Raw genomic sequence first — 27,016 nt, forward strand, 5'->3', positions numbered from 1 at the left:
TCTGAAACTGGTTACCCCACCCAATTCCTATGGTGTTCTTAAAGTTGGTAAAACTGGTCTAACATTTTTTCTGTTATATGATTGTTTCAAGTCTTGTTGATTTAAAAATAATCCCTGTTTCTTAATTCCTGCATACCACTGTTTGACTCTCCTTGTGTTCTGACTGAAGAGTGCTTCTCAAATAATCTGAAAATATAGCGCCGACAAGTATGTTGTTTGGCACTTTAACTTTTCAGACTTCTGCGCTGCCTTAATTTTTGCTTGACTGAAATAGTTATATTTTTGATGACATTATTTTCTGTTTTATGATCTCTTCTGAAACGGGTTCCCCCATTCCTTTGGTGTTCTTAAAGCTGGTAAAACTGGTCTAACAGACTTCATATTATGCGATTGTTTTTAGGATTGCTGATTTAGAAATAGTCCCTGTTTGTAAATTCCTGCATACGACTGTTAAAATCGCCTTGTTTTTTGACTGACGAGTGCTTCTCAAACAACCTGGAAATATAGCACTGATAAGTATATTTTTTGGTACTTTAACTTTTCTGAGTTCTGCACTGTCTTAATTTTTCCTTGACTGAAATATTTATATATTTGTTGGCATCGTGTTCTCTTTTCTGATCTGTTCTGAAACTGGTCCCCCCTATTTCAGCGGTGTTCTTAAGGTTGGCAAAACTGGTCTAACAAATTTTGTGTTATGTGATTGTTTTAAGGATTGCTGATTTAAAAATAGTTCCTGTGTATAAATTCCTGCATACCACTGTTGGAATCTTCTTGTGTTCTGACTGAAGAGTGCTTCTCAAATAATCTGGAAATATAACGCTGATAAGTACATTTTCTGGGACTTAAACTTTTCAGAATTCTGCACTGTTTTAATTTTTGTTTGACTGAAATATTTATATATTTGCTGGCATTTTTTTCTGTTTTCTGATCTCTTCTGAAACTAGTCAACCCCCCAAAATTTCTGTCGTGTTCTTAAAGTTGATAAAACTGGTCTAACAGCTTTTGTGTTATCTAATTATTCTAAGGCTTACTGATTTAAGAATAGTTCTTGTTTGTAAATTCCTGCATACCACGCTTAGAATCTCCTTGTGTTCTGACTGAGGTATGCTTTTCAAACAATCTGGAAATATGCCGCCGGTATGTATATTTTAGGCACTTTAACTTTTAAGAGTTTTGCTCTGTCTTAATTTTTGCTTGATTGAAATATTTATATATATTGCTGCCATTGTTTTCTGTTTTCTAATCTGTTCTGAAATTGACCACGCATTACTGTGGTGTTCTTAATGTTTGTAAAACTGGTCTAATAGCTTTTGTTTGATTTGATTGTTTCAAGTCTTGCTTATTTAAAAATAGTCCATGTTTTTTAACTGCTGCATATCACCATTTGACTCTGTGTTCTGACTGAAGAGTGCTTCTCAAATAATCTGGAAATATAGTGCTGATAAGTATATTTTTGGCACTTTAACTTTTCTGAGTTCTGCACTGCCTTAATTTTTGCTTGACTGAAATAGTTATATATTTGCAGGCATTATTTTCTATTTTATGATCTGTTCTGAAATTGGTCACCCATCCATTCCTGTGATGTTCTACAAGTTGGTAAAACTGGTCTAACAGATTTTGTGTTATCTGATTATTTCAAGGCTTGCTGACTTAAAAATAGTCCCTGTTTGTAAATTCCTGCATTCCACTTTTAGAATCTCCTTGTGTTCTGGCTGAAGTGTGCTTCTTAAACAATCTGGAAATATAAAACCGATAAGTATATTTTAGGCAATTTAACTTTTCAGAGTTCTGCACTGAATTAAATTTTGCTTAACTGAAATACTTATATATTTGCCAGCATTGTTTTCTGTTTTCTGATCTCTTATGAAACTGGTCACCCCCTTTTCCTGTGGTGTTCTTAAAGTTGGTAAAACTGGTCTAACAGCTTTTGGTTATCTGATTATTTCAAGGCTTAAGTATTTAAGAATAGTCCCTCTTTGTAAATTCCTGCATGCCACTGTTAGAATCTCCTTGTGTTTTGACTGAAGTGTGCCTCTCAAACAATCTGGAAATATCCCGCCGATAAGTTTATTTTAGGCACTTTAACTATTAAGAGTTATGTACTGTCTTAATTTTTGCATGACTGAAATATTTATATATTTGCTGGCATTGTTTTCTGTTTTCTGATCTGTTCTGAAACTGACCCCCCCCCCCATTACTGTGGTGTTCTTATAGTTGGTAAAACTGCTCTAATAGCTTTTGTTTTATTTGATTGTATCAAGGCTTGCTGATTTAAAAGTAGTCCCTGTTTTTAAATTCCTGCATACCACTGTTAGAATCTCTTTGTGTTCTGACTGAAGAGTGCTATTCATACAATCAGGAAAAACTGTGCCGATAAGTATATTTTTTGGCACTTTAACTTTTCAGAGTTCTGCACGTCTTAACTTTTGCTCAAATAAAATATTTATATATTTGCCAGAATTGTTTTCTTTTTTCTTAGCGGGTCTGAATCTGGTATGCTGCCCTATTTCTATGGTGCTGCTAAATTTGTAAAACTTGTCTAACAGGTTTTTGTGTTATCTGATTGTTTCAAAGTTTGCTGATTTAAAAATAGTCACTGTTTATAAATTCGTGCATACCACATTTAGGATCTCCTTGTGTTCTAACTGAAGAGTGCTTCTCAAACAATCTGGAAATATAGCACTGATAAGTACATTTTCTGTCACTTTAACTTTTCAGAGTTCTGCACTGTTTTAAGTTTTGCTTGAGTGAAATGTTTATATATTTGCTGGCATTGTTTTCTGTTTTTGATCTTTTCTGAAACTGGTCACCCCCCAATTCCTGTCTGTTCTTAAAGTTGGTAAAACTGGTCTAACAGCTTTTGTATTATCTGATTATTTTAAGGCTTACTAATTTTAGAATAGTGCCTGTTTGTAAATTCCTGCATACCACTGTTAGAATCTCCTTGTGTTCTGACTGAAGTGTGCTTCTCAAACAATATGGAAATACCCCGCTGATAAGTATATTTTAGGCACTTTAACTTTTAAGAGTTCTGCACTGTCTTAATACTTGCTTGACTGAAATATTTATATATTTGCTGCCATTGTTTTCTTTTTTTTGATCTTTTCTGAAACTGGCCAACCCCCAATTTCTGTGTGTTCTTAAATTTGGTAAAACTGGTCTAACAGCTTGTGTGTTCGCTGATTATTTCAAGGCTTACTGATTTAAAAATAGTTTCTGTTTGTAAATTTCTGCATACCACTGTCAGAATCTCCTTGTGTTCTGACAGAAGAGTGCTTCTCAAACAATCTGGAAATATAGCTCTAAGTATATCTTTTGGCACTTTAACTTTACTGAGTTCTGCACTGTCTTAATTTTTGCTTGACTGAAATATTTCTATATTTGCTGGCATTGTTTTCTGTTTTTTTACCTGTTCTGAAACTGGTTACCCCCCCCCCAATTCCTGTGCTGTTCATAAAGTTGGTAAAATGGGTCTAACATCTTTTGTGTTATATGATTGTTTCAAGTCTTGCTGATTTAAAAACTAGCACTTTTTTCTTAATTCCGGCATAGCACTGTTTGACTCTCCTTGTGTTCTGACTGAAGAGTGCTTCTTAAATAATCTGTAAATATAGCGCTGATAAGTATATTGTTTGGCACGTTTAACTTTTCAGAGTTCTGCACTGCCTTAATTTTTGCTTGACTTAAATATGTATATATTTGTTGGCATTGTTTTCTTTTTTCTGATATATTCTGAAACTGGTTACCCCCAATATTCATGTGGTATTTTTAAAGTCCGTATAACTAGGCTTACAGCTTTTGTGTCATCTAATTCTTTCAAGTCTTTCTAAAGTTGGTAAAACTGGTCTAACATCTTTTGTGTTATATGATTATTTCAAGTCTTGCTGATTTAAAAAAATAGCCCCTGTTTCTTAATTCCTGCATAGCACTGTTTGACTCTCCTTGTGTCTGACTGAAGAGTGCTTCTTAAATAATCTGGAAATATAGTGCTGATAAGTATATTGTTTGGCACTTTAACTTTTCAGAGTTCTGCACTGCCTTAATTTTTGCTTGACTGAAATATTTATATATTTGTTGGCATTGTTTTCTTTTATCTGATCTGTTCTGAAACTGCCCCCAACCCCATTCCTGTGGTGCTCTTAAATATGGTAAAACTGGTCTAACAGCTTTTGGTTATCTGATTATTTCAAGGCTTACTTATTTAAGAATAGTCCCTCTTTGTAAATTCCTGCAAACCACTGCTAGAATCTCCTTGTGTTCTGACTGAAGTGTGCTTCTCAAACAATCTGGAAATATCTCGCCAATAAATTTATTTTGGGAACTTTAACTTTTAAGAGTTTTGCACCATCTTAATTTTTGCATGACTGTGATATTTTTATATTTGCTGGCATTCGTTTCTGTTTTCAGATCTGTTCTGGAACTGAGCCCCCATACCTGTGGTATTCTTAAAGTTGTTAAAACTAATCTAACAACTTTTGTATTATCTGATTGTTTCAAGGCTTGCTGATTTAAAACTAGTCCCTGTTTGTAAATTCCTGCAGACCACTGTTAGAATCTCCTTGTGTTCTGACTGAGGAGTGGTTCTGAAACCATCTGGAAATACTGCACTGATAAGTATATTTTTTGGCACTTTAACTTTCAGGGATCTGCTCTCTCTTAAATTTTGCTTAACTGAAATATTTATATATATATATATATATGTGGAATTATGTTCTGTTTTTTGTGTGGTTCTGAAACTGGCCCCCTGCATATTTCTGTGGTGTTGTTAACATTATACAACTGGTCTAACAGCTTTTTTATCTGATTATTTCAAATGCTTGCTGCTTCAAAAATAGTTCCTGTGTGTAAATTCCGGCATACCACTGTTATAATCTCCTTGTCTTCTGACTGCAGAGTGCTTCTCAAACAATCTGAAAATATAGCACTGATAAGTATATTTTTTGGCACTTTAACTTTTCAGAGTTCTGCACTGTCCTAATTTTAACTTGACTGAAATATTTATATATTTGCTGGCATTGTTTTCTGTTTTTTGATCTGTTCGGAAACTGGTTACCCCAATATGTATGTGGTATTTTTAAAGTTTGCATAACTAGTCTAACAGCTTTTCTGTTTTCTGATAGTTTCAACTCTTACTAAATTTACAAATAGACACTGTTTGTAAATTCTTGCATACAAATGTAAGAATCTCCTTGAGTTCTGACTGAAGACTGCTTTTCAAACAATCTGGAAATAAAGCGCTGATATGTATATTTGTTGGCATTTTAACTTTTCAGAGTTCTGCACTGCCTTAATTTTTGCTTGACTGAAATAGTTATATATTTGCTGGCATTACTTTCTGTTTTATGATCTGTTCTGAAATTGGTCCCTCCCCATTCCTTTGGTGTTCTTAAAGTTGGTAAAACTGGTCTAACAGATTTCATGTTATGTGATTGTTTTAAGGATTTCTGATTTAAAAATAGTCCCTGTTTGTAAATTCCTGCATACCACTGTTAGAATCTGCTTGTCTTCTGACTGAAGAGTGCTTCTCAAACAACCTGGAAATACACTGCTGATAAGTGTATTTTTTGGCACTTTAACATTTCAGAATTCTGCACTGTACTAATTTTTCCTTGACTTAAATATTTATATATTTGTTTGCATTGTTTTCTGTTTTCTGATCTGACTGAAGAGTGCTACTCAAACAATCTGGAAATACTGTGCTGATAAATATATTTTTGGCACGTTAACTTATCAGAGATCTGTACTCTTAATTTTTGCTTAACTGAAATATTTATATATTTGCTGGAATTATTTTCTGTTTTCTGTGCGGTTCTGAAACTGGCCCCCTGCATATTCTGTGGTGTTCTTAACATTGTACAACTGGTCTAACAACCTTTTGTGTTATCTGATTATTTCAAGGCTTGTTGATTCAAAAATAGTCCCTGTTTGTAAATTTCGGCATACCACTGTAAGAATCTCCTTGTCTTCTGACTGCAGAGTGCTTCTCAAACAATCCGGAAATATAGCACTGATAAGTATACTTTCTGGCACTTTAACATTTCATAGTTCCGCACTGCCCTACTTTTACCTTGACTGAAATATTTATAGATTTGCTGGCATTGTTTTCCGTTTTCTGATCTGTTCTGAAACTGGTTACCCCCAATATTCCTGTGGTATTTTTAAAGTTTGTTTAAGTAGTCTAACAGCTTTTGTGTTATCTGATTGTTTCAAGTCTTGCTAATTTAAAAATAGACCCTGTTTGTAAATTCCTGCATACCACTGTAAGAATCTCCTTGAGTTCTGACTGAAGACTGCTTTTCAAACAATCTGGAAATAAAGTGCTGATATGTACATTTTTTGGAACTTTAACTTTTCAGAGTTCTGCACTGCCTTCATTTTTGCTTGACTGAAATAGTTTTATATTTGGTGGCATTATTTTCTGTTTTATGATCTGTTCTGAAATGCCCCCCCCCCATTCCTGGGTCTATATTATATCATCGAACGCTTAAATAAGCGAACGCTGATTGATCGACCTAATTTAAGCAAAAGCTTACAATCTTGAATTGTCAGATCAGTGATTTTTTTCCCAGGGAAAAAATTTGCTGATCCAAAACACATACACACAACACAAGCACACCAAACAAACAAAAATCCACACACATACACCTAAAATCTGATACCTAACCCTACACTAAACTATGCACACACCATTAACTACCCACTCACCTCACCCACTCCCTAACCCTAACTCACTTAAATCCGCCCTAACCCTCATGTCCACTCAATGCACACACACCCTAACCTGAGCTCTAACCCTAACTCACCTAAATCACCCTAACACTCACATCCACACAATCGCACACTTACCTGAATCCGACCAGTAACTTTCCACCATAACACTGAAAATACCAAAGCAACAGAAACGGACAACCGAATTCTTTCCCTAGGAACAGATTTGAGTTTCTGCTGCTTCAATATTTTGCAGTTTCGTGAAAATAAGTTTGATCAATCAGCGTTCACTTTTTAAGCGTTCAAGGATATAATATAGACCTCCATTCCTTTGGTGTTCTTAAAGTTGGTAAAACTGTTCTAACAGATTTCATATTATGTGATTGTTTTAAGGATTGTTGATTTAAAAATAATCCCTGTTTATAAATTCCTGCATACCCCTTTTATTATCTGCTTGTGTTCTGACTGGAGTGCTTCTCAAACAACCTGGAAATATACAGCTGATAAGTATATTTTTTGGCACTTTAACTTTTCAGAGTTCTGCACTGTATTAATTTTTCTTTGACTGAAATATTTATATATTTGCTGGCATTCTTTTCTGTTTTCTGATCTGTTCTGGAACTGGTTCCCACATACCTGTGGTGGTCTTAAAGTTGGTAAAACTGATCTAACAGCTTTTGTGTTATCTGATTTTTCAAGGCTTGCTAATTTAAAAGTAGTCCCTGTTTTTAAATTCCTGCATACTACTGTTAGAATCTCCTTGTGTTATGACTGAAGAGTGCTACTCAAACAATCTGGAAATACTCCACTGACAAATATATTTTTTGGCACTTTAACATATCAGAGATCTGCACTCTTAATTTTTGCTTAACTGAAATATTTATATATTTGCTGGAATTATTTTCTGTTTTCTGTGTGGTTTTGAAACTGGCCCCCTACATATTTCTGTAGTTTTGTTAACATTGTACAACTGGTCTAACAGCTTTTTGTGTTATCTGATTATTTCAAGGCTTCCTGATTCAAAAATAGTTCCTGTTTGTAAATTCCTACATACCACTGTAAGAATTTCCTTGTGTTCTGACAGAAGAGTGCTTCTGAAACAATCTGGAAATATAGCTCTAATTATATTTGTTGGCACTTTAACTTGTCTGAGTTTTGCACTGTCTTATTTTTTGCATAACTGAAATATTTTTATATTTGCTGGCATTGTTTGCTGTTTTTTTTAACTGTTCTGAAACTGGTTACCCCCAATTCCTATGGTGTTCTTAAAGTTGGCAAAACTGGACTAACATCTTTTGTGTTATATGATTGTTTGAAATCTTGCTGATTTAAAAATAGTCCATGCTTCTTAATTCCTGCATACCACTGTTTGATATTCCTTGTATTCTGACTGATGAGTGCTTCTCAAATAATCTGGAAATATAGTGCTGACAAGTATATTGTTTGGTACTTTAACTTTTTAGAGTTCTGTACTGCCTTAATTTTTGCTTGACTGAAATAGTTATATATTTGCTGGCATCATTTTCTGTTTTATAATCTGTTCTGAAACTGGTCTCCCCCCCCCCCCCATTCCTTTGGTGTTTGTAAAGATGGTAAAACTGGTCTAACAGATTTCATGTTTTGTGATTGTTTTAAGGATTGCTGATTTAAAAATAGCTCCTGTTTGTAAATTCCAGCATACCACTGTTAGAATCTCCTTGTCTTCTGACTGCAAAGTGTTTCTCAAATGATCTGGAAATATAGCCCTGATAAGTATATTTTTTGGCACTTTAACTTTTCATTGTTCTGCACAGCCCTAATTTTACCTTGACTGAAATATTTATAGATTTGCTGGCATTGTTTTCTGTTTTCTGATCTGTTCTGAAACCGGATACCCCCAATATTCCTGTGGTATTTTTAAAGTTCGTATAACTAGTCTATCAGCTTTTGTGTTATCTGATTGCTTCAAGTCTTGCTAATTTAAAAATGGTCCCTGTTTGTAAATTTATGCATGCCACTGTAAGAATATCCTTGAGTTCTGACTGAAGACTGCTTTTTAAACAATCTGGAAATAAAGCGCTGATATGTATACTTTTTGGCACTTTAACTTTTCAGAGTTCTGCACTGCCTTAATTTGTGCTTGACTGAAATATTTATATATTTGTTGGCATTGTTTTCCTTTTTCTGATCTGTTCTGAAAAAGGTCACCCACCCATTCCTGTGATGCTTTTAAAGTTGGTAAAACTGGTCTAACAGATTTTGTGTTATCTGAGTATTTCAAGGCTTGCTGATTTAAAAATAGTCCCTGTTTGTATATGCCTGCATTCCACTGTTAGTATCTCCTTTTGTTCTGACTGAAGTGTGCTTCTCAAACAATCTGGAAATATATCGCCAATAAGTATATTTTAAGGACTTTAACTTTTCAGAGTTATGCACTGTCTTAATTTTTGCTTGACTGAAATATTTATATATTTGTTTGCATTGTTTTCTGTTTTTTGATCTGTTCAGAAACTGCCCTCCCTCCTCATTACTGTTGCACTCTTAAAGTCGGTAAACTGGTCTAATAGCTTTTGTTTCATCTGATTATTTCAAGGCTTGATGATTTAAAAATAGTCTTTGTTTGTAAATTCCAGCATACCACTGTTAGAATCTCCTTGTGTTCTGATAGAAGAGTGCTTCTCAAGTAATTTGGAAATATAGCGCTGATAAGTATATTTTTTCACACTTTAACTTTTCAGAGTTCTTCTGTGTCTTAATTTTTGCTTAACTGAAATATTTATATTTTTGCTGGCATTCTTTTATGTTTTCTGATCTGTTCTGGAACTGGTTCCCCCATACCTGCGGTGTTCTTAATGTTGGTAAAACTGATCTAACAGCTTTTGTGTTATCTGATAGTTTCAAGCTTGCAGTCCCTGTTTGTAAATTCCTGCATACTACTGTTAGTATCTCCTTGTATTCTGACTGAACAGTGCTATCCAAACAATCTGGAAATACTGCGCTGATAAGTTAAAGTGCCAAAAATATACTTATCAGAGATCTGCACTCTTAATTTTTGCTTAACTGAAATATTTATATATTTGCTGGAATTATTTTCTGTTTTCTGTGTGGTTCTGAAACTGGCCCCTGCATATTTCTGTGGTGTTGTTAACGTTGTAAAACTGGTCTAACAGATTCTTGTGTTTATGATTATTTCAAGGCTTGTAGTACCTGATTGTAAATTCCTGCATACCACTGTGAGAATCTCCTTGAGTTCTGACTGAAGACTGCTTTTCAAACACTCTGGAAATAAAGCACTAATATGTATATTTTTGGCAATTTAACTTTTCAGAGTTCTGCATTGCCTTATGTTTTGCTTGACTGAAATTGTTATATATTTGCTGGGATTTTTTTCTGTTTTATGATCTGCTCTGAAATGGACCCCCTCCCCCCATTCCTTTGGTGTTCTTAAAGTTGGTAAAACTGTTCTAACAGATTTCATGTTATGCAATTGTTTTAAGGATTGCTGATTTAAAATAGTCCCTGTTTGAAAATTCCTTCATACCACTGTTACAATCTGCTTGTCTTCTGACTGAAGAGTGCTATTCAAACAACCTGGAAATATATCGCTGATAAGTATATTTTTTGGCAATTTAACTTTTCAGAGTTCTGCACTGTATTAATTTTTCCTTGACTGAAATATTCATATATTTCTTGGCATTGGTTTCTGTTTTCTGATCTGTTCTGAAACTGGTCCCCGCTACTCCTGTGGTGTTCTTAAACTTGGCAAAACTGGTCTAACAGCTTTTGTGTTTTGTGATTGTTTTAAGGCTTGCTGATTTAAACATAGTTCCTGTGCGTAAATACCAGCATACCACTGTTAGAATCTCCTTGTCTTTTGACTACAGAGTGCTTCTCAAACAATCCAGAAATATAGCACTGATAAGTATATTTTTTGGCAGTTTAACTTTTCAGAGTTCCGCACTGTCCTAATTATACCATGACTGAAATATTTATATATTTGCTGGCATTGTTTTCTGTTTTATGATCTGTTCTGAAATGGGCCCCCCCCCCCATTCCTTTGGTGTTCTTAAAGCTGGTAAAACTGTTCCAACAGATTTCATGTTATGTGATTGTTTTAAGGATTGCTGATTTAAAAATAGTCCATGTTTGTAAAGTCCTGCATACCACTGTTACAATCTGCTTGTCTTCTGACTGAAGAGTGCTTCTTAAACAACCTGGAAATATACCGCTGATAAGTATATTTTTGGCACTTTAACTTGTCAGAGTTCTACACTGCTTTACTTTTTCCTTGACTAAAATATTTATATATTTGTTGGCATTGTTTTCTGATCTGTTCTGAAACTGGTCCCCCCTATTACTGTGGTGTTTTTAAATTTTGCAAAACTGGTCTAACAGCTTTTGTGTTTTGTGATTGTTTTAAGGATTGCGGATTTAAAAATAGTTCCTGTGTATAAATTCCGGCATACCACTGTTAGAATCTCCTTGTCTTCTGACTACAGAGTGCTTCTCAAACAGTCCGGAAATATAGCACTGATAAGTATATTTTTTCGCACTTTAACTTTTCAGAGTTACACACTGTCCTAATTTTACCTTCACTGAAATATTTATATATTTGCTGGCATTGTTTTCTGTTTTCTGATCTCTTCTGAATCTGGTTACCCCCAATATTCCTGTGATATTTTTAAAGTTTGTATAACTATTCTAACAGCTTTTGTGTTACCTGATTGTTTAAAGTCTTGCTAATTTAAAAAATAGTCCCCGTTTGTAAATTCCTGCATGCCACTGTTTGAATCTCCTTATGTTGTGTTCTGACTGAAGACTGTTTTTCAAACAATCTGAAAATATAGCGCTGATACGTATATTTTTTTGGCCCTTAACCTTTCAGAGTTCTGCACTGTCTTAATTTTTGCTTGACTGAAATATTTATATATTTGTTTGCATTGTTTTCTGTTTTTTATCTGTTCTGAAACTGCCCTCCTTCCTCATTACTGTTGTGCTCTTAAAGTTGGTAAAACTGATATAACAGCTTTTGTGTTATCTGATTGTTTCAAGGCTTGCTGATTTAAAAGTAGTCCCTGTTTGTAAATTCCTGCATACTACTGTTAGAATCTCCTTGTGTTCTGACTGAAAAGTGCTACTCAAACAATCTGGAAATACTGCGCTGATAAGTATATTTTTTGTTACTTTAACTTATCAGAGATCTGCACTCTTAATTTTTGCTTAATTGAAATATTAATATATTTGCTGGAATTATTTTCTGTTTTCTGTGCTGTTCTGTAACTTGCCCCCTGCATATTTTTGTGGTGTTGTTAACGTTATACTACTGGTCCAACAGCTTTTTGTTTTATCTGATTATTTCAAGGCTTGCTGATTCAAAAATAGTCCCTGTTTGTAAATTCCTGCATACCACTGAAAAAATCTCCTTGTATTCTGTCAGAAGAGTGCTTGTCAAATAATCTGGAATTATAGCTCTAATTATATTTTTTGCCACTTTAACTTGTCTGAGTTTTGCACTGTCTTAATTTTTGCTTTACTGAAATATTTCTGTAATTGCTGGCATTGTTATCTTTCTTTTTAACTGTTCTGAAACTGGTTACCCCCCCAATTCCTGTGGTGTTCTTAAAGTTGGCAAAACTGGTCTAACATCTTTTGTGTTATATGATTGTTTAAAATCTTGCTGATTTAAAAATAATCCCTGTTTCTTAATTCCTGCATACCACTGTTTGACTCTCCTTGTGTTCTGACTAATGAGTGCTTCTCAAATAATCTGGAAATATAGCACTAAGTATATTGTTTGGTTCTTTAACTTTTCAGAGTTCTGTACTGCCTTAATTTTTGCTTGACTGAAATAGTTGCATGTTTTCTGGCATTATTTTCTGTTTTATAATCTGTTCTGAAACTGATCCTCCCTCCATTCCTTTGGTGTTCTTAAAGATGGTAAAACTGGTCTAACAGATTTCATGTTATGTGATTGTTTTAAGGATGGCTGATTTAAAAATAGTTCCTGTTTGTAAATTCTGACATACCACTGTTAGAATCTCCTTGTCTTCTGACTGCAGAGTGTTTCTCAAACAATCTGGAAATATAGCACTGATAAGTATATTTTTTGGCACTTTAACTTTTCATTGTTCTGCACTGCCCTAATTTTACCTTGACTGAAATATTTATCGATTTGCTGGCATTGTTTTCTGTTTCCTGATCTGTTCTGAAACTGGTTACCCCCAATATTCCTGTGGTATTTTTAAAGTTCGTATAACTAGTCTAACAGCTTTTTTGTTGTCTGATTGTTTCAAGTCTTGCTAATTTAAAAAAAGTCCCTGTTTGTAAATTCCTGCATACCACTGTAAGAATCTCCTTGAGTTTCGACTGAAGACTGCTTTTCAAACAATCTGGAAATAAAGTGCTGATATGTATATTTTTTGGCACTTTAACTTTTCAGAGTTCTGCACTGTCTTAATTTTTGCTGGGCTGAAATAATTATATACTTGCTGGTATTATTTTTTGTTTGATGATCTGTTCTGAAATGCCCCCCCCCCATTCCTTTGGTTATCTTAAAGTTGGTAAAACTGGTCTAACAAATTTCATGTTATGTGATTGTTTTAAAGATTGCTTATTTAAAAATGGTCCCTGTTTGTAAATTCCTGCATACCACTGTTACAATCCACTTGTCCTTTGACTGAAGAGAGCTTCTCAAACAACCTGGAAATATACCACTGATAAGTATATCTTTTGGCACTTTAACTTTTTAGAGTTCTGCACTGTCTTAATTTTTCCTTGACTGAAATATGTATATATTTGTTGGCATTGTTTTCTGTTTTCTGATCTGTTCTGAAACTAGTTACCCCCAATATTCATGTGGTATTTTTAAAGTTTGTATAACTAGTCTAACAGCTTTTTTATCTGTTTCAAGTCTAGCTAATTTAAAAATAGTCCCTGTTTGTAAAGTCCTGCATGCCATTGTTAGACTCTCCTTGTATACTGACTGAAGACTGTTTTTTAAACAATTTGGAAATATAGAGCTGATACATATAATTTTTTGGTCTTTAACATTTCAGAGTACTGCCCTGTCTTAATTTTTGCTTCACTGAAATATTTATATATTTGTTGGCTTTGTTTTCTTTTTTCTGATCTGTTCTAAAATTAGTCACCCCCCATTCCTTTGGTTATCTTAAAGTTGGTAAAACTGGTCTAACAAATTTCATGTTATGTGATTGTTTTAAGGATTGCTTATTTAAAAATAGTCCCTGTTTGTAAATTCCTGCATACCACTGTTACAATCTACTTGTCCTCTGGCTGAAGAGAGCTTCTCAAACAACCTGGAAATATACCACTGATAAGTATATCTTTTGGCACTTTAACTTTTTAGAGTCCTGCACTATCTTAATTTTTCCTTAATAAAACAAGTAACACAAGAGCAAAACAATGAAGGGGTATAATACGAAGATGTAATATCCCATGAACCAAATAACTCCAATCTCAGAAGGTTCAAACAAACGTAGTCAAATCTGATAAAAGTAGAAATTTTTAATGCAATGACTGGTTAGCGCTTTCACTAAATAGCTTCTGCAGACCTTTAAATAAAGGACTCTACATTGATTTAAATACACAACTTGGCGGGAAATGCATATACATCTCTTAAAGCTGCATACATACACATCCTATGAAACAACACATGGATCTGTCACTCATTCAATAAAAAAGCATAACTATAAAATATGTAATATAAAACATGAAAAATAACCACAGATGGTATAATCTAATTAAAAAAAAATATATATATATATATATGTGTATATATATATATATATATATATATATATATATATATATATATATATACGACATATATGAATATAAACCCATGTATAAATAAATGTATATACATATAAGAGAACCTACTGTCCCTGTATATCAAACAAGTAGCATAAAAACAAAGTTAAATTATTTATATCTTAACCTCCTCATTTTCAGGAAGGGTTGTATCGGAACCTTCCCATTGAGTCCAGGGGGCATATCAGATCTAAACTTTATGATCCAGTTTGTTTCTCTGGCCTCAGTATATGTTTCAACGTCCCCCCCTCTAATAGTTCTAAAGATCTTCTCTAATATTCTAAACCTAAAAGAGTGACCATCTCCTCTATCAAGAACATGTTTGGCTAGGGCATTGCGAATATTGCCTTTCCTAATATGATAAACATGTTCGCGTATTCTGTCTCTGAGGCACCTATTGGTCTTCCCAATATAGAACGCAGAGCATCCTGTACAGGATGCCATGTACACTACATCAGTGGACATACAATTCCCATAAGCTCATAAAGTAAAACTACCAAGCCCTGCTGGATGTATAAATACGGGATCTGAATGAATATAAGAGCAAAAATTACAACTGTTACATGGTATAGTATAAGGTGGACCTGTATGTGTATCTAGAGAGATAAACTTCGGGTAACATAATAGATTTTTAAGGTTCATTTTGTTCTTATAGATGAACCTAGGTCTATCACCAATGACCTCTCTTATCATAGGGTCCACTAATAAAATATGCCAATGTGTCATAATGACATCCTTAATGGAACCTATATCCTTTGTATAATAAACAGGAAAAACAGGAAATTCCATAATTCTGTTGGTCCTTTCATTTGTACCAGTAACATTAGTGGAGACAATGTTCCCTGCACACAGATTAAAGGCTCCAGCAGAAAAATATGGCATAGCAGTACTGGTCCTTAGTCCAGTAATGTCCATCATCCCAGAAGTAAGGTCAGCTGAACTATAACAACGTGCCCTCAACCTATTTTCTAGTTCACATAGTCCTGCACTATACTCAGAGTCAAGTGGGGTATATCTGGAAACACGCATTGCTTGCCCATGGACTATGTTCTTATATACAAAGCCAGGGTGCATGCTATGACGGTGCAATAGTGTGTTCCTATGACATGATTTATGGTATAGCCCAGTGTTGATCATCCCATTCTCCAACTTTTCTATGTAAACATCCAAGAATGGAATTTTAACTTCAGACCTCTCCACAGTAAAATGAAGAAACTCAGTGACAGAATTGATCTCATTGATGAAAATGTCTAATTCAGTGGATGTACCTGTCCACAAAAGGAACAGGTCATCCACAAAACACCTATAAAATGGGATATACTTAATGTAGTATTCATTCTTAAATAGATGTCGAATTTCCCATTCAGCCATGACTAGGTTGGCGTAGCTATTGGCACAAGACGTGCCCATAGCTACGCCATCCCGTTGAAGAAACACCTGGTCTTGGAAACAAAAAATATTCTATTCCAAGATAACCTCCAAGAAAGTCAAAAGTAAATCAATCTCTATATCAGATTGTACTCCTAATCTTCTGAGATAACTACCCACCATATCAATGCCCTCTGTATTGGGGATCACTGTGAAGAGGGACTGGACGTCCATAGTCACAAAGATGCATCTCTCTATAGAAGTATAAATATTAGTAAACTGATAAAGATCTAATAGAAATTGTTTAGTGTCCTTCAAAATATGAGTATTAGCATCAACAACCAATCTTAATTTACTCTCTATGTAAATAGAAAGGGGCTCAGTGGACCAACCCCTCCCAGCCACTATCGGTCTCAATGGTGGGTGAACACTAAAGGTGTCCAAAATGACCATACCACCACCCTTATCGGCGGGTCTGATGGTGATGTCATGGTTGTTATGTAGGCTGTACAAAGCCTCCAGTTGTTTAAAATTAAGATTTTGTTTACCTCTACTGTGATATTCATTTTGTCCCTTCATCCGATATAAATCATCTTCAACAAGCTTGCTATAAGCTGCCACCAGGGGATGAGTCTGAGGTATATAAGTGCTAGGTTTCCTATGAGAAGTGCAAGGTACATTGTCAGAACCTTTATACTCAATTTTTAATGATAAACTACGAATGAACAATTTAAAATCTCTCAAAGTTTCCTCAAATTTACTAAATGTGGTAGGAATAAAAGACAACCCTTTTGACAGGACTTGTATCTCGTCTTGATTTAAACAATAAGTAGCCAGACCCGCTGATAAGGGTGGTGGTATGGTCATTTTGGACACCTTTAGGTATCAAACTGATATGGTTGATATGTTAAGTGAAAGGAGGTTCTATGAACCCATTTCATTTGAGACTGTTAACTCTATGATTAATAGGATTGATTCTATGTTAAAGGATTTGCTTAATAGTAAGATTATAGACTTTGGGTTATTCAATTTCTTACAAGTCCCCCATCCATTGATACCCACCATACAGGGCCTCCCGAAGATTCATAAAGATAGTGTTCACCCACCATTGAGACCGATAGTGGCTGGGAGGGGTTGGTCCACTGAGCCCCTTTCTATTTACATAGAGAGTAAATTAAGATTGGTTGTTGATGCTAATACTCATATTTTGAAGGACACTAAACAATTTCTATTAGATCTTTATCAGTTTACTAATATTTATACTTCTATAGAGAGATGCATCTTTGTGACTATGGACGTCCAGTCCCTCTTCACAGTGATCCCCAATACAGAGGGCATTGATATGGGGGGTAGTTATCTCAGAAGATTAGGAGTACAATCTGATATAGAGATTGATTTACTTTTGACTTTCTTGGAGGTTATCTTGGAATCAAATATTTTTTGTTTCCAAGACCAGGTGTTTCTTCAACGGGATGGCGTAGCTATGGGCACGTCTTGTGCTAATAGCTACGCCAACCTAGTCATGGCTGAATGGGAAATTCGACATCTATTTAAGAATGAATACTACATTAAGTATATCCCATTTTATAGGCATTTTGTGGATGACCTGTTCCTTTTGTGGACAGGTACATCCACTGAATTAGACATTTTCATCAATGAGATTAATTCTGTCACTGATTTTCTTCATTTTACTGTGGAGAGGTCTGAAGTTAAAATTCCGTTCTTGGATGTTTACATAGAAAAGTTGGAGAATGGTATGATAAACACTGGGCTATACCGTAAATCATGTCATAGGAACACACTATTGCACCGTCATAGCATGCACCCTGGCTTTGTATATAAGAACATAGTCCGTGGGCAAGCAATGCGTGTTTCCAGATATACCCCACTTGACTCTGAGTATAGTGCAGGACTATGTGAACTAGAAAATAGGTTGAGGGCACATTGTTATAGTTCAGCTGACCTTACTTCTGGGATGATGGACATTACTGGACTAAGGACCAGTACTGCTATGCCATATTTTTCTGCTGGAGCCTTTAATCTGTGTGCAGGGAACATTGTCTCCACTAATGTTACTGGTACAAATGATAGGACCAACAGAATTATGGAATCTCCTGTTTTTCCTGTTTATTATACAAAGGATATAGGTTCCATTAAGGATGTCATTACGACACATTGGCATATTTTATTAGTGGACCCTATGATAAGCGAGGCCATTGGCGATAGACCTAGGTTCATCTATAAGAACAAAATGAACCTTAAAAATCTATTGTGTTACCCGAAGTTTATCTCTCTAGATACACATACAGGTCCACCTTATACTATACCATGTAACAGTTGTAATTTTTGCTCTTATATTCATTCAGTTCCTGTATTTATACATCCAGCAGGGCTTGGTGGTTTTACTTTACGAGCTTATGGGAATTGTATGTCCACTGATGTAGTGTACATGGCATCCTGTACAGGATGCTCTGCGTTCTATATTGGGAAGACCAATAGGTGCCTCAGAGACAGAATACGCGAACATGTTTATCATATTAGGAAAGGCAATATTCGCAATGCCCTAGCCAAACATGTTCTTGATAGAGGAGATGGTCACTCTTTTAGGTTTAGAATATTAGAGAAGATCTTTAGAACTATTAGAGTGGGGGACGTTGAAACATATACTGAGGCCAGAGAAACGAACTGGATCATAAAGTTTAGATCTGATATGCCCCCTGTACTCAATGGGAAGGTTCCGATACAACCCTTCCTGAAAATGAGGAGGTTAAGATATAAATAATTTAACTTTGTTTTTATGCTACTTGTTTGATATACAGGGACAGTAGGTTCTCTTATATGTATATACATTTATTTATACATGGGTTTATATTCATATATGTCTTATTATATATATATTTTAATTAGATTATACCATCTGTGGTTATTTTTCATGTTTTATATTACATATTTTATAGTTATGCTTTTTTATTGAATGATTGACAGATCCATGTGTTGTTTCATAGGATGTGTATGTATGCAGCTTTAAGAGATGTATATGCATTCCCCGCCAAGTTGTGTATTTAAATCAACGTAGAGTCCTTTATTTAAAGGTCTGAAGAAGCTATTTAGCGAAAGTGCTAACCTGTCATTGCAATAAAAATTTCTACTTTTATCAGATTTGACTACGTTCGTTTGAACCTTCTGAGATTGGAGTTATTTGGTTCATGGGATATTGCATCTTCGTTTTATACCCCTTCATTGTTTTGCTCTTGTGTTACTTGTTTTATTATTTGAATTTGGCTATTTTTACCAGAGCATTTACTCCTTGCGGTCCTTTTACTTATTTGAACATTAATTTTTCCTTGACTGAAATATGTATATATTTGTTGGCATTGTTTTCTGTTTTCTGACCTGTTCTGTAACTAGTTACCCCCAATATCCATGTGGTATTTTTAAAGTTTGTATAACTAGTCTAACAGCTTTTTTATCTGTTTCAAGTCTAGCTAATTTAAAAATAGTCCCTGTTTGTAAAGTCCTGCATGCCACTGTTAGTATCTCCTTGTGTACTGACTGAAGACTGTTTTTTAAACAATTTGGAAATATAGAGCTGATACATATATCTTTTGGCCATTAACTTTCAGATTACTGCCCTGTCTTAATTTTTGCTTCACTGAAATATTTATATATTTGTTGGTTCTGTTTTCTTTTTTCTGATCTGTTCTAAAATTAGTCACCCACCCATTCCTGTGATGCTCTTAAAGTAGGTAAAACTGGTCTAACAGATTTCATGTTATGTGATTGTTTTAAGGATTGCTGATTTAAAATAGTCCCTGTTTGTAAATTCCTGCATACCACTGTTACAATCTACTTGTCTTCTGACTGAAGAGTGCTTCTCAAAAAACCTGGAAATATACCGCTAAGTATATTTTTTGGCACTTTAACTTTTCAATGTTCTGCACTGTATTAATTTTTTCTTGACAAAAATATTTATATATTTGTTGCCATTGTTTTCTGTTTTCTGATCTGTTCTGAAACTGGTCCCTCCTATTCCTGTGGTGTTCTTAAAATTGGCAAAACTGATCTAACAGCTTTTGTGTTTTGTGATTGTTTTTAAGGATTGCTGATTTAAAAATAGTTCCCATGTGTAAATTCCGGCATACAACTGTTAAAGTCTCCTTGTCTTCTGACTACAGATTGCTTCTCAAACAATCCAGAAATATAGCACTGATAAGTATATTTTTTAGCACTTTAACTTTTCAGAGTTCCACACTGTCCTAATTTTACCTTGACTGAAATATTTATAGATTTGCTGGCATTGTTTTCAGTTTTCTGATCTGTTCTGAAACAGGTTACCCCCAATATTCCTGTGGTATTTTTAAAGCTCGTATAACTAGTCTAATAGCTTTCCTATTATCTAGCTGTTTCATGTCTTGCTAATTTAAAAATAGACCCTGTTTGTAAATTCCTGCATACCACTGTTAGAATCTCCTTGTGTTCTGACTGAAGACTGTTTTTCAAATAATCTGGAAATATAGCGCTGATACATATATTTTTTTGGCCTTTAACTTTTCAGAGTTCTGCACTGTGTACATTTTTGCTTGAATGAAATATTTATATATTTGTTGGCAATGTTTTCTTTTTTCTGATCTGTTCTGAAATTGATCACCCACCAATTCCTGTGATGCTCTTAAAGCTGGTAAAACTTTTCTAACAGATTTTGTGTTATCTGATTATTTCAAGGCTTGCTGATTTAAAAATAGTCCCTGTTTGTATATTCCTGCATTCCACTGTTAGAATCTCCTTTTGTTCTGACTGCAGTGTGCTTCTCAAACAATCTGGAAATACATCCCCAATAAGTATATTTTAGGGACTTTAACATTTCAGAGTTCTGCACTTTCTTAATTATTGCTTGACTGAAATATTTACATATTTGTTTGCATGGTTTTCTGTTTTCTGATCTGTTCTAAAACTGCCGTCCCTCCTCATTATTGTTGTGCTCTTAAAGTTACCAAAACTGGTCTAATAGCTTTTGCTTTATCTGATTGTTTCAAGATTTGATGATTTAAAAATAGTCCTTGTTTGTAAATTCCTGCGTACCACAGTTAGAATCTCTATGTATTCTGACAGAAGAGTGCTTCTCAAACAATCTGGAAATATATCACTGATAAGTATATTTTTTCGTACTTTAACTTTTCAGAGTTCTTTTCTGTCAATTTTTGCTTAACTGAAGTATTTATATATTTGCTGGAATTATTTTCTGTTTTCTGTGCAGTTCTGAAACTGGCCCCCTGCATATTTCTGTAGTGTTGTTAACATTGTATAACTGGTCTAACAGCTTGTTGTGTTATCTGATTATTTCAAAGCTTGCTGATTCAAAAATAGTCCCTGTTTGTAAATTCCGGCATGCCACTTTTAGAATCTCCTTGTCTTCTGACTGCAGAGTGCTTCTCAAACAATCCGGAAATATAGCACTGATAAGTATATTTTTGGCAGTTTAACTTTTCATAGTTCCGCACTGTCCTAATTTTACCTTGACTGAAATATTTATATATTTGCTGGCATTGTTTTCTGTTTTCTGGTCTCTTCGGAAACTGGTTACCCCCAATATTCCTGTGGTATTTTTAAAGTTTGTATAACTAGTCTAACAGCTTTTCTATTATCTGATTGTTTCATGTCTTGCTAATTTTAAAATAGACCCTGTTTGTAAATTCCTGCATACCACTGTAAGAATCTCCTTGAGTTCTGTCTGAAGACTGCTTTTCAAACAATCTGGAAATAAAGCGTTGATATGTACATTTTTTTTTTACTTTAACTTTTCAGAGTTCTGCACTGCCTTCATTTTTGCTTGACTGAAATAGTTTTATATTTGCTGGAATTATTTTCTATTTTATGATCTGTTATGAAATGCCACCCCCCCCCCCATTCCTTTGGTGTTCTTAAAGTTGGTAAAACTGTTCTAACAGATTTCATGTTATGGGATTGTTTTAAGGATTGTTGATTTAAAAATAATTCCTGTTGTAAATTCCTGCATACCACTGTTACAATCTGCTTGTGTTCTGACTGGAGTGCTTCTCAAACAACCTGGAAATATACCGCTGATAAGTATATTTTTTGGCACTTTAACTTTTCAGAGTTCTGCACTGTATTAATTTTTCTTTGACTGAAATATTTTTATATATGTTGGCATTGTTTTCTGTTTTCTGATCTGTTCTGAAACTGGCCCCCCTATTACTGTGGTGTTCTTAAAGTTGGCAAAACTGGTCCAACAACTTTTGTGTTTTGTGATTGTTTTAAAGATTGCTGATTTAAAAATAGTTCCTGTGTGTAAATTCCAGCATACCACTGTTAGCATCAACTTGTCTTCTGACAACAGAGTGCTTCTCAAACAATCTGAAAATATAGCACTGATAAGTATATTTTCTGGCACTTTAACTTTTCAGAGTTCTGCACTGTCCTAATTTTACTTTGACTGAAATATTTATATATTTGCTAGCATTGTTTTCTGTTTTCTGATCTGTACGCAAACAGGTTACCTCCAATATTCTTGCGGTATTTTTAAAGTTTGTATACCTAGTCTAACAGCTTTTGTGTTATCTGATTGTTTCAAGTCTTGCTAATTTAAAAATAGTCCCTGTTTGTAAATTCCTGCATGCCACAGTTAGATTCTCGACTGAAGACTATTTTTCAAACAATCTGGAACTATAGCGCTGATACATATTTTTTTTGGCTCTTAATTTTTCAGAGTTCTGCACTGTCTTAAATTTTGCTTGACTTTAATATTTATGTATTTGTTGGCATTGTTTTCTTTTTTCTGATCTGTTCTGAAATTGGTTACCCACCCATTCCTCTGATGCTTTGAAAGTTGGTAAAACTGGTCTAACAGATTTTGTTTTATCTGATTATTTCAAGGCTTGCTGGTTTAAAAATAGTCACTGTTTGTATATTCCTGCATTCCACTGTTAGAATCTCCTTTTGTTTTGACAGAAGTCTGCTTCTCAAACAAACTGGAAATATGCCCCCAATAAGTATATTTTAGGGACTTTAACTTTTCAGGGTTTGGCACTGTCTTAATTTTTGCTTGACTGAAATATTTATATATTTGTTTGCATTGTTTTCTGTTTTCTGATCTGTTCTGAAACTGCCCTACCTCCTCATAACTGTTGTGCTCTTAAAGTTGGTAAAACTGGTCTAATAGCTTTTGTTTTATCTGAGTGTTTCAAGGCTTGATAATTTAAAAATAGTCCCTGTTTGCAAATTCCTGCATACCACTGTTAGAATCTCCTTGTGTTCTGACAGAAGAGTGCTTCTCAAACATTCTGGAAATATAGCGCTGATAATTATATATTTTTTTATCTTTAACTTTAAAGAGTTTTTTACTGTCTTAATTTTTAATTGACTGAAATATTTATATATTTGCTGGCATTCTTTTCTGTTTTCTGATCTGTTCTGGAACTGGTTCCTCCATACCTGTGGTGTTCTTAAAGTTGGTAAAACTGATCTCACAGCTTTTGTTTTTTCTGATTGTTTCAATGCTTTCTGATTTAAAAGTAGCCCCTGTTTGTAAATTCCTGCATAACACTGTTAGAATATCCTTGTGTTCTGACTGAAGAGTGCTACTGAAACAATCTGGAAATACTGTACTGATAAGTATATTTTTTGGCACTTTCCCCAGGTTCATGAAGCTTGCGCCAGGCGCAGGCATTGCGTCAACAATCTAACACCAAATATGGCCACTGAGTGATTCAGGTACGAGCTGTTTCCATGTGCACTTCCTGCGTACGCTATGCCCACACAGCTCCTGGTGCTTGTATGCTAGTTACCCCATGTTCAGCAGTGTAGCATGCAAATTAAGGTATATAGTGATTCAGGAAGTGGTGCAGACATAGAGTATGCATGCAGAAATGTAAACCGAAAAAAAACAGTTTACGTTTTTTCAAACATAAAATTGGAGCCATCACATTGGATCAAACACATGTATTATACTGTTAATATATGCCAATGGTTAAATATATAGCCATTGGCATAAAGAATACACAAACTATAAAAAAGAACATTTAATGTCATGCCCACACTAATGCGAAGTTAAATCACAGGGCATCTGTGCGCAAACCGGATGCCAATGAAAATATAATTATATGGAATAAAACTGCAATGTAACACTTTTCATGATTTCCCATTAAAAGTTAATGGCACTCATGCTACACCACACCATGGCGCAAGGGTTACTAAGGGGCTATGACAGTGTTCTGCGTGGTAACTAGGAATTAGTAGGCAATGCCATGCAAATGAGAGGAGTAATACTGAATCGCAAAATGCCCACCGGCGTAAGGATGTACCTCACAGCGTAGCATTACAACACTGAGGTGTGGCCTGGAGATAAAGATGACATCAACAGAGTGGTGTGCTACCTTGGCTGTAAGCACATTGGAACATTGCTAATTCGATTTGCCTGTTGCTAAGCAAAGCTGCATGATAGGGGTATGTTGAAGTAGCCATAGTTTTGCTTAGCTAAGAGCACACAAGGTAACTGAATGTGCATGTGAACATGGATGAAAACATGCTTGAAACCCAGTAAACAGCTGTGCATGGCACGTACCAGAGCTGAAACAGGAAGGATACGGGAAAAAAATAAGGAAATGCTGCAGCTTGGTAATTGTAGTACAAATGAGTAATTAACACATAAGAACCCACAGTGAGCCACTGACAACCATTAACAAAGCTGCTAGCAGCTACCTGCAGAACAGGAAAGGGGATGTGCAGTACTGGAAAGAAAAGAGAACTGTCACAGCAGAACAAAGCAAACTTGCAGTAGATCAGATACATAACACATTTTGCAACACAATCTTGGGTTGGGAAAGTACAAAAGAAGAAAGTCAGCAGCTGGATGCATGCCTGACAATGGGAGGGGATTCGGGTTGAAAAGTGAATTAAAGGGCAACAAATGAATCACAGCAGGCAAGCATAATTCAACACCAAAGGCACCACAATTGCAGTACCTGGTGTAAAACCCATAATTAAGATACCCGGCATCTGGAATTGCACAAACACACCCAATTACACCAGCAGCATTCATAGCACAATAGTATAAAGTGTGAAAGCACCTCACATACACTTGTGTATTCCCAGACACTCTGCACCATTGGTCTATACAGACAGGGAAATTTTAATATGTACATGTTAGGGGCTGCCATAGCTTTGATTCACCAGCATGTGTTGGAGACTGAAGGTGGTGTGGAGGATGATGCTGACAACCATCTCAGGCACCGGAGGAGGAGAAGAGTGTTCAGACCCAGGGTAATCTACCAGGGGCTGCATGATCTGGAGATAGTAGAGCATTACAGGGTGGACAGGGACACCATAGAGCAATTTGTTGAGCTGTGCTGGCCACACTTCAGAGCCAGAAATAACAGAGGGGAACCCATCCCAGTGGACACAAAGGTATGTGTAAGCTTGAGAATACTAGCCACAGGTACCTTTCAAAGGCCAACTGGGGATATCATGGGGATCTCACAGGCATCAGCATCCAGGGTACTCCACCAGTTCCTGGATGCCATGTTACCACATGCCAATGAGCACATATACTTCCCTCGAATGCATGAGGAGTTGGCCAGCAATATGCGTCTCTTCCACAATGTGGCAGACTACCCGGAGATACTGGGTGCAATAGACTGCATGCACATACACATCAAGTCACCACCCAGTGAGCAGGCTAGTCAATACATAAACCGCAAGGGATACTCCTCCATCAACTGCCAGGTTATGTGCAATGCCCAGGGCATTATCATGGATGTGTGTGCTGGCAGCCCTGGAAGCTATCACGACTCCCACATCTGGCATGCCTCACAGCTGTATCAGGTATTTGCCAGGGGGGGACATCTGATATGGCCACCTGGTGGGGGATGCTGGCTATGCACTGGAACCGTGGATGATGACTCCCATCAGAAATGCACACACACACCCATGGAAGAATGCCATAATGAGGCACACGCACAAACCAGAATCATCATAGAACATGTGTTTGGGATGCTGAAATCACGGCTCCATTGCTTGGACATATCTGGTGGAGCTTTGCAGTACTCTCCAGGCACATGTGCCCACATCTTCATAGCATTTTCCATGCTACACAATATGATCCTGTGGAAACAGCTGCAGCAGGGACAGACTGGTGAAGGGCCTCACAGCCCACCACCATTGCCAAGAGCCCCACAGGCACAGAGGGACTCAGACCACGAACACCCTGTGCCAGCCCCAGTAGGCAGATGGAGGTGTGCCCAGTATGCCCAGGCCTTGGCAAAGAGGGAACGTATACATACACACTGAGTGTAGACACCTATGGACTGACACCCTTCTCCACCTGCACACACAGTAAGCATGGATGGCACACACACACATGACCACCTTTAAATTGTCATGTATAGGTGGTCTATTGTGTGCATCCTACATAGGCAGCCCTCAACTATTGTACACACAACTGCCATTAGCACAAAGTAAGTCAACACCTGAACAGTAAATTAAGCTATCAGCATGTGTCGATACTGTATGTATAGGTTCATAGGTACAAAGGTAGGTACTTGGCTAACTGCCTGAGGCCATTCATAAGCCTAGCCAAAATGTGTCTGCTGTCACCACCCCATTGATTAACTAACTGACTTTCTGTGGAGCAAAGCCAATTGTGGGATCCCTGGGGTGTATCCACTGTTCCCCATCCACTGTTCCCCATCGGGTGCCAGGATCCGCCACATAACGCATGCACTCAAGTCACTCCACAACAAGTACAAATATGACTCTGTCATTGTCCATGTTGGAGTGAATGACTTGAGACGTACCTCCCTGGACTACATGAAAAGAGACATGGAAGAGCTCTCGGATCATGTGGCCCAGGCAGGTATGACCCTAGCCCTGAGTAGCATCCTGCCTTCGCCCAGAATGATACCACAATATAAGGATAAAATGATTGACTTCAACAATTGGCTAAGCTTATGGTGTCATTCAAAGGGGATCCAGTATCTGTCTGCCTGGGATGACATGATTGACAGACCACGATGCTTTGCCAGAGATGGTCTGCACCTGTCACCCCTGGGATTCAGGTTACTGTCTAAGGCTCTTGCCACCCCTATAGTGCCTTTTTTAGGCAAACTTCAAAGGACAA

Source organism: Protopterus annectens, chromosome 4.part0 (genome assembly GCF_019279795.1).
Source record: "Protopterus annectens isolate FY-2018-M chromosome 4.part0, PAN1.0, whole genome shotgun sequence".
Classification (NCBI taxonomy): domain Eukaryota; kingdom Metazoa; phylum Chordata; order Ceratodontiformes; family Protopteridae; genus Protopterus; species Protopterus annectens.